The following is a 6,237-nucleotide window of genomic DNA, read 5'->3' on the forward strand; positions in this document are numbered from 1 at the left end:
ACTTTTAAAAAGGTTCTGTTTAACTGTTAGTTAGGCTACAATCACTGTAAATCCTGACATAAATCTACTTTTGGCAATCCAATGCAGAGGATTATTCCATCAACCTCCAAACTGAACAACGTCCAGATGTGACATCTTCGCTCCAGGCTCCCTATCATGCAATTAAACCACCAACACTCTCTCTGTCCTCGCGTACAGTACTGTTATGCTACCATGTGACGTAAAGACTAACCTTTGCATAACGTAACAGCGATGAGCTATAAATCGGGGGTGGAGATTGAGAGATTTAAAAAGCGCTCCCATTCTAACGGACACTCTCATGCGATAGCTCTGTTTAGTGTTTGAATGCCTGAGTGCTCTTTGTGTAACAGAAAGGGTGTTTGTGATGTGCTGCCAAGGTCTTCCCTTGTGTAGCCCTTCAGTGTGACAACCAAGTGAAAGTGGTAAATAAAGAACAATCTACCTAAAAAATGAATTCTCCCTCTGCTAACTGCTGCATATGAAGGACAACTTGAAACATCATTCATTCACTATGCTGCTGCAGAGGGCCAAGTCAAAACAAAACAAAAAAAATCACAGTCCTCCAATAGACAATAGCATTTGTACAACTCCTTTCATCCAGGCCATGCTGTTGCACAAATGTGAAAGTCCTCTATCTGCAATGGATTGAATTCCAGAATCATCATATCATTCACCTTTTCTCATTTCACGTCATCTAAGTGAAGTTGTAATAATAAATACACCCCCTTTCGTCCCTAAATTGACATTGAGGTGCTCTTCATTACAACCATTTTGCAACAGATTCTTATTGGACAAGTTCAATTATTGTACAGTTTGCTTCCTAATGAGGGCCAGTTCAGCATCAGCAAAGAACATTCTGACAGATGTATGATCCACCCAGAACAAATATGATTCTGTCGTCATGTAGAATACAAAACGTGTCACTTATTTATTATATTTCTAGCTGCAACATGTTATTATTTATTTAACTCAGCAAGTCAGTTAAGAACAAATTCTTATTTACAATGACGTCCTACTCTGCCAATGCTGGGCCAATTGTGCACCGCCCAATCACAGCTGGAAGTGATGCAGCCTGGATTCGAACTAGGTACGAGCAGTGACGCCTCTTGCACTGCCTTAGACCACTGCGCCGCTAGGGAGCCCCAGTATTCTGGGGCACTTTTCCCAGACCAAGATTAAAAGGCTAGTTTTGGTCTATGAAGCACTTTCAAAGGAGAACCACTATTTATCATGCGTTTTAGGGCCATAGGCCCAAAGGGATAGTTTAACCAAATTACAAAATAACATTGGTTTCCTTATCTTGGGCTGGACTCAATCCATAGCGCTGAAGAGCTGCACAACAGGGCGATAGAAATTTAAAGGCAATGTCCCTGCATTATAGCAGAGACTCGATTCACGGTAAACGCTGCATATGTCGGCTCAATTGGAAATGACCTTTAAATTTCAATCATGCTAGAGCGCTGAACTTCAGCAGTAAGGTTTGAATCCATCCCCTTGTCAGTGGTCCATCGACAAAACCAATGTGTAATTTTGTAACGTGGATGAACTTTCATTTGTGTCCAGGAAACCAAAACCAGCCCCTGAACGATTCACCTGTGAACAGGGCCTACCCACTGGACAGACGTCATTTCAACATCTAGTTTTGATTTACATTTGGTTGAGATGTTAAGTTGCCAACTAATGTGAAATCAACAAAAACATTCACCATGTCATTGGATTTACTTAAAAAGTTGGGTGAAAAAGATACCAAATTGCCAGATGTAATATTTTGGGTTGAAATAACGTGGAAATAACGTTGATGCAGACAGTTTTTGCCCAGCCTACATCACAGATTTTCCCACTTACCTCTGATCAGCAGCAGAGACAGGGTTGACATGAGGTGTAAGTAATGTTAGACTATAGCTCTGGTATAGCTGCGTGGTGCCAGTTATATTTCATCTTCAGAAACAGCTGCCATTCCATAATGCTCAAACATGAGCAAGAACATCTGAAAACAATTGAACATAATGGGTGTCCATGAATGGGCTGGAGATAGCTGGGCTGATCACTGAGAGAGCTGTGCAAACACACTTTGAAGCACTGACACATGTGGATAGATAGGCCACCAGGTCTCCACATGGCCCAGGCATGGATGGACATCTGGGGAGAGAAGGGAAGCAGCTGGTTTGACCCTTACTGCTGTTAAGAGGGCCAGCAGCCCATCTGGTCATCCATCTTAACCAATAGACCAGAGGGTGATTCAATTCCAGGCCTGCTGGTTTTCATTATTTCCTTCTAATCAGGGACTGATTCAGACCTGGTGGTGAGTGAACTACCTGGCCAATCAATTACATGATTTCATTAATTGATAAATTCATTAACCATTAGCCCTTGAGGCCCATAACTGAATAGCTCTGCATTGAATGTCAGATTATAACTTGTTATTGAGTTGGTTACTTTGTTATTGAACGTTAGATTTGAACTTGTTGTTGAGCTCTACTATATACAGTATCTGGTTGCATGAGACAGCAGCAATTGCCACTATTATAGAAACACTGTCTGCATCCCAAATGGCACCCTATTCCCTATAGTGCACCACTTTTGACCTGGGTCCACAGGACTCTGGGTGATTCTACAGAAGTGGGTCGCCGCTAGTTAACACATAACCGGTCAATTCAGAAGAATGCCGAAAAAACAAGTTCCGGGGTGTGTTGTAATATGGAGGACCGGCAAGCCAGCCTATTCCCTATAATGTAAACAGAAATACTGATGCTGTCATCAAGGCAAAGGGTGGCTACTTTATTAAAGAATCTCAAATATAAAATATTGTTTGATTTGTTGAACACTTTTTTGGTTACTACATGATTCCATATGTGTTATTTCATAGTTTTGACGTCTTCACTATTATTATTCTACAATATAGAAAATAGTTTAAAAAATAAAGGAAAACCCTTTAATGGGTATGTGTGTCCAAACTTTCGACTGGTGTGTATATATATATATATATAAAAGACCGCCTGATTGGGTGAGACAGAATTCAATCTGGCAGGGCCCGTGCTGTGGCTTCGCCTCTGATTGTGTAACATGTGTAGATCTCATGTTCTCCTTTGAGATCAAAGGAGAACCTACCATCCCCCTTTTTTCTCCCATATCTCCCTAGTTTTAATGTCTTAACTATTATTCTACAATGTAGAAAATTGTAAACATAAAGAAAAGCCCTTGAATGAGTAGGTGTCCAAACATTTCTCTGGTACTGTACAAATTTTCCTAACCCTAAAATGTGCCTAAATAATCTACATCAGAGTATTATTATTTATTTTTTAATCTAACATTTAGTGATGCAATATGCATATATTTAGATGGCATTCTTTCATTGATCCCTATTTTCTGAACCTATTCTCATAATGTATTCTAGTCTGTCGACAAAATTTGAATGAAAGGTACACTGTATTTAAAGGGATAAATAAATGTACTTAAAACCCTATTGAGGAAATCTGTTGGCCAGCAAGTGTTTTTTTTTTTTGTGGTTGAATTAAATGTATTCAGTAGACGCAAGGGGACCATGCCTGCAAAGCCTGGTACACTCCTGCATAAGGTAAGTCTGAATACCAACTACTGAGAAGTGCATAGGAAAGGCATAGATTTTTAAAGTCGAAATTGGGCCCCTGCTGAAAACCCTCCCACTTGCTGGCCAAAAGATTTTCTCTCATAGAGTTTCCATTCAATAGGGTTTTCAGTACATTTATCTAAAGACATCCCTTTAAATGTGGTGTACCTTTAATTAGAATATATGAAGAGAACGGTTCAGAATATTAGGGATAAATTATAGAAAGCCATGTAAATACATGCATATTCGTCTCCTTTTCGCCGCCAATTGGTAGGTAAAAAAAATACTCTGATCTATGTTATTTAGGGTTAGGAAAGTATTGATGAATAATACAAAAAAAGGTTTGGAGAGCCTTAAAGCACAAAATATATTAGTGAATCAAAGACAGTGGTTTGATTCATCCTGAAAGTTGCCATATTCAATTGTTCAATACATGAAAAGTGTCAAATTAGGGTTGAATATTAGTCCTAGAAATCTACCCTAATAATCCTCACTAATTATGGAACTGTGATGACAATAGTCATCGTGAACTGTGCGCCAGGCTCCAGGTTTAAACTGCTATGTACAGTGCATTCAGAAAGTATTCAGACCCCTTCCCTTTTTCCACATTTTGTTATGTTACAACCTTATTCTAAAATGGATTAAATAAAAAAGGTGTCCTCAATTCACACACAATACCCCATAATGACAAAGAGAAAACAGCTTTTTAGAATTTAAAACAGAAATACCTTATTTACATAAGTGTTCAGACCCTTTGCTGTGAGACTCAAAATTGAGCTCAGGTGCATCCTGTTTCCATTGATCATCCTTGAGATGTTTCTACAACTTGATTGGAGTTATAAGGTCCCACAGTTGACAGTGCATGTCAGAGCAAAAATCAAGACATGAGGTCGAAGGAATCTTCCGTAGAGCGCCGAGACAGGATTGTTTTGAGCCACAGATCTGGGGAAGGGTACCGAAACATTTCTGCAGCATTGAAGGTCCCCAAGAACACAGTGGCCGCCATCATTCTTAAATGGAAGAAGTTTGGAACTACGAAGACTCTTCCTAGAGCTGGCTGCCCAGCCAAACTGAACAATCGGGTGAGAAGGGCCTTGGTCAGGGAGGTGACCAAGAACCCAATGGTCACTCTGACAGAGCTCCAGAGTTCCTCTGTGGAGATGGGAGAACCTTCCAGAATGACAACCATCTCTGCAGCACTCTACCAATCAGGCCTTTATGGTAGAGTGGCCAGACGTAAGCCACTCCTCAGCCAAAACGCACATGACAGCCCGCTTGGAGATGCCAAAAGGCACATAAAGGACTCTCAGTCCATGAGAAATAAGATTCTCTGGTCTGATGAAACCAAGATTGATCTCTTTGGCCTGAAATGCCAGGTGTCTTATCTGGAGGAAACCTGGCACCATCCATACAGTGAAGCATGGTGGTGGCAGAATCATGCTGTGGGGATGTTTTTCAGCAGCAGGGCCTGTCCGACTAGTCAGAATCTAGGGAAAAATCAATGGAGCAAAGTACAGAGAGATCTTTGATGAAAACCTGCTGCAGAGCGCATTCAGGACCTTAGACTGGGGCGAAGGTTCACCTTCCAACAGAACAACTATAAACACACAGCCAAGACAATGCAGGAGTGGATTCGGGACAAGACTCTGAATGTCCTTGAGATGCCCAGCCAGAGAGTGAATGGGCAAGACAAAAGTGGGCAAGACAGAAGTCTATAGCTTGGGTCGACAAATTTTATCGCAAGTTATAAGGCCAGCATTTCATAAACTTCACAGTGGAAAAGGTGATATGTTGGTTAGATATGCTTCAGTTTGCTGCCACATCTGATTTCACTTCTCCAGTGATAAAATAGATTTAAATCAATTGTCATTTATATTTACAATCCCCTTATCCAAAACAGTTTACCTAGCTCTTATGCATTTTTTAATTACAGTGCATGGAGAATGGTGTTGTTTCTATCGGAAAAAAATTAAGTAGAGGTTTGCCACTTGCAACGGTGGCTCAACTTTATTAGTTATGTTGCGCGCAAAGGTCGTGGAATGATGAGGGAATTATGTCTAAATCCGAATACGGCGTATCTGTAGTCCCCTCCGTCACTGCATTGGAAATTCCCCTTACTGAGCTCAGGACCTAGTCAATACAATCACAGACAACCTTTATGTCACCTCAATGAAAGTTAACCAAATCAATAATGTGCTAGTTAGGTTGTGATCGTTTTGCTGCAGGCTACACTCATCATCACGATGAAACTGTGAAATGATATCCAATGTCATGTATGCTAGTTGGACTGAAAACGGAATATTGTCGCTGTATGTGTAATAGCATAGCAAGCAACATAGGCTAGTATAACACGTGTTAACCTGTTTCATTACATGCATCATATTATACTCAGATGACATAGCTGCATATATTTTTCTTTTGCGCGTTTCTCCTCTTTCCTAAACTGGGCTACCTGATGGATTAGAGCTTTTCTTATCCATTTGTGTTGATTTGGCACTCGAGCATCAATACATTACTCATCCCCCAACACTGTCAACCAAGAGTCAAGACTAAATCAATTCACCATTGTGTCTAGACTGGTTTTATACTACTCGTTAACAATTGTGACTGATTTTAATAATTGCATTAGT

The sequence above is a fragment of the Oncorhynchus kisutch genome, linkage group LG18 (genome assembly GCF_002021735.2).
Source record: "Oncorhynchus kisutch isolate 150728-3 linkage group LG18, Okis_V2, whole genome shotgun sequence".
Lineage (NCBI taxonomy): Eukaryota > Metazoa > Chordata > Actinopteri > Salmoniformes > Salmonidae > Oncorhynchus > Oncorhynchus kisutch.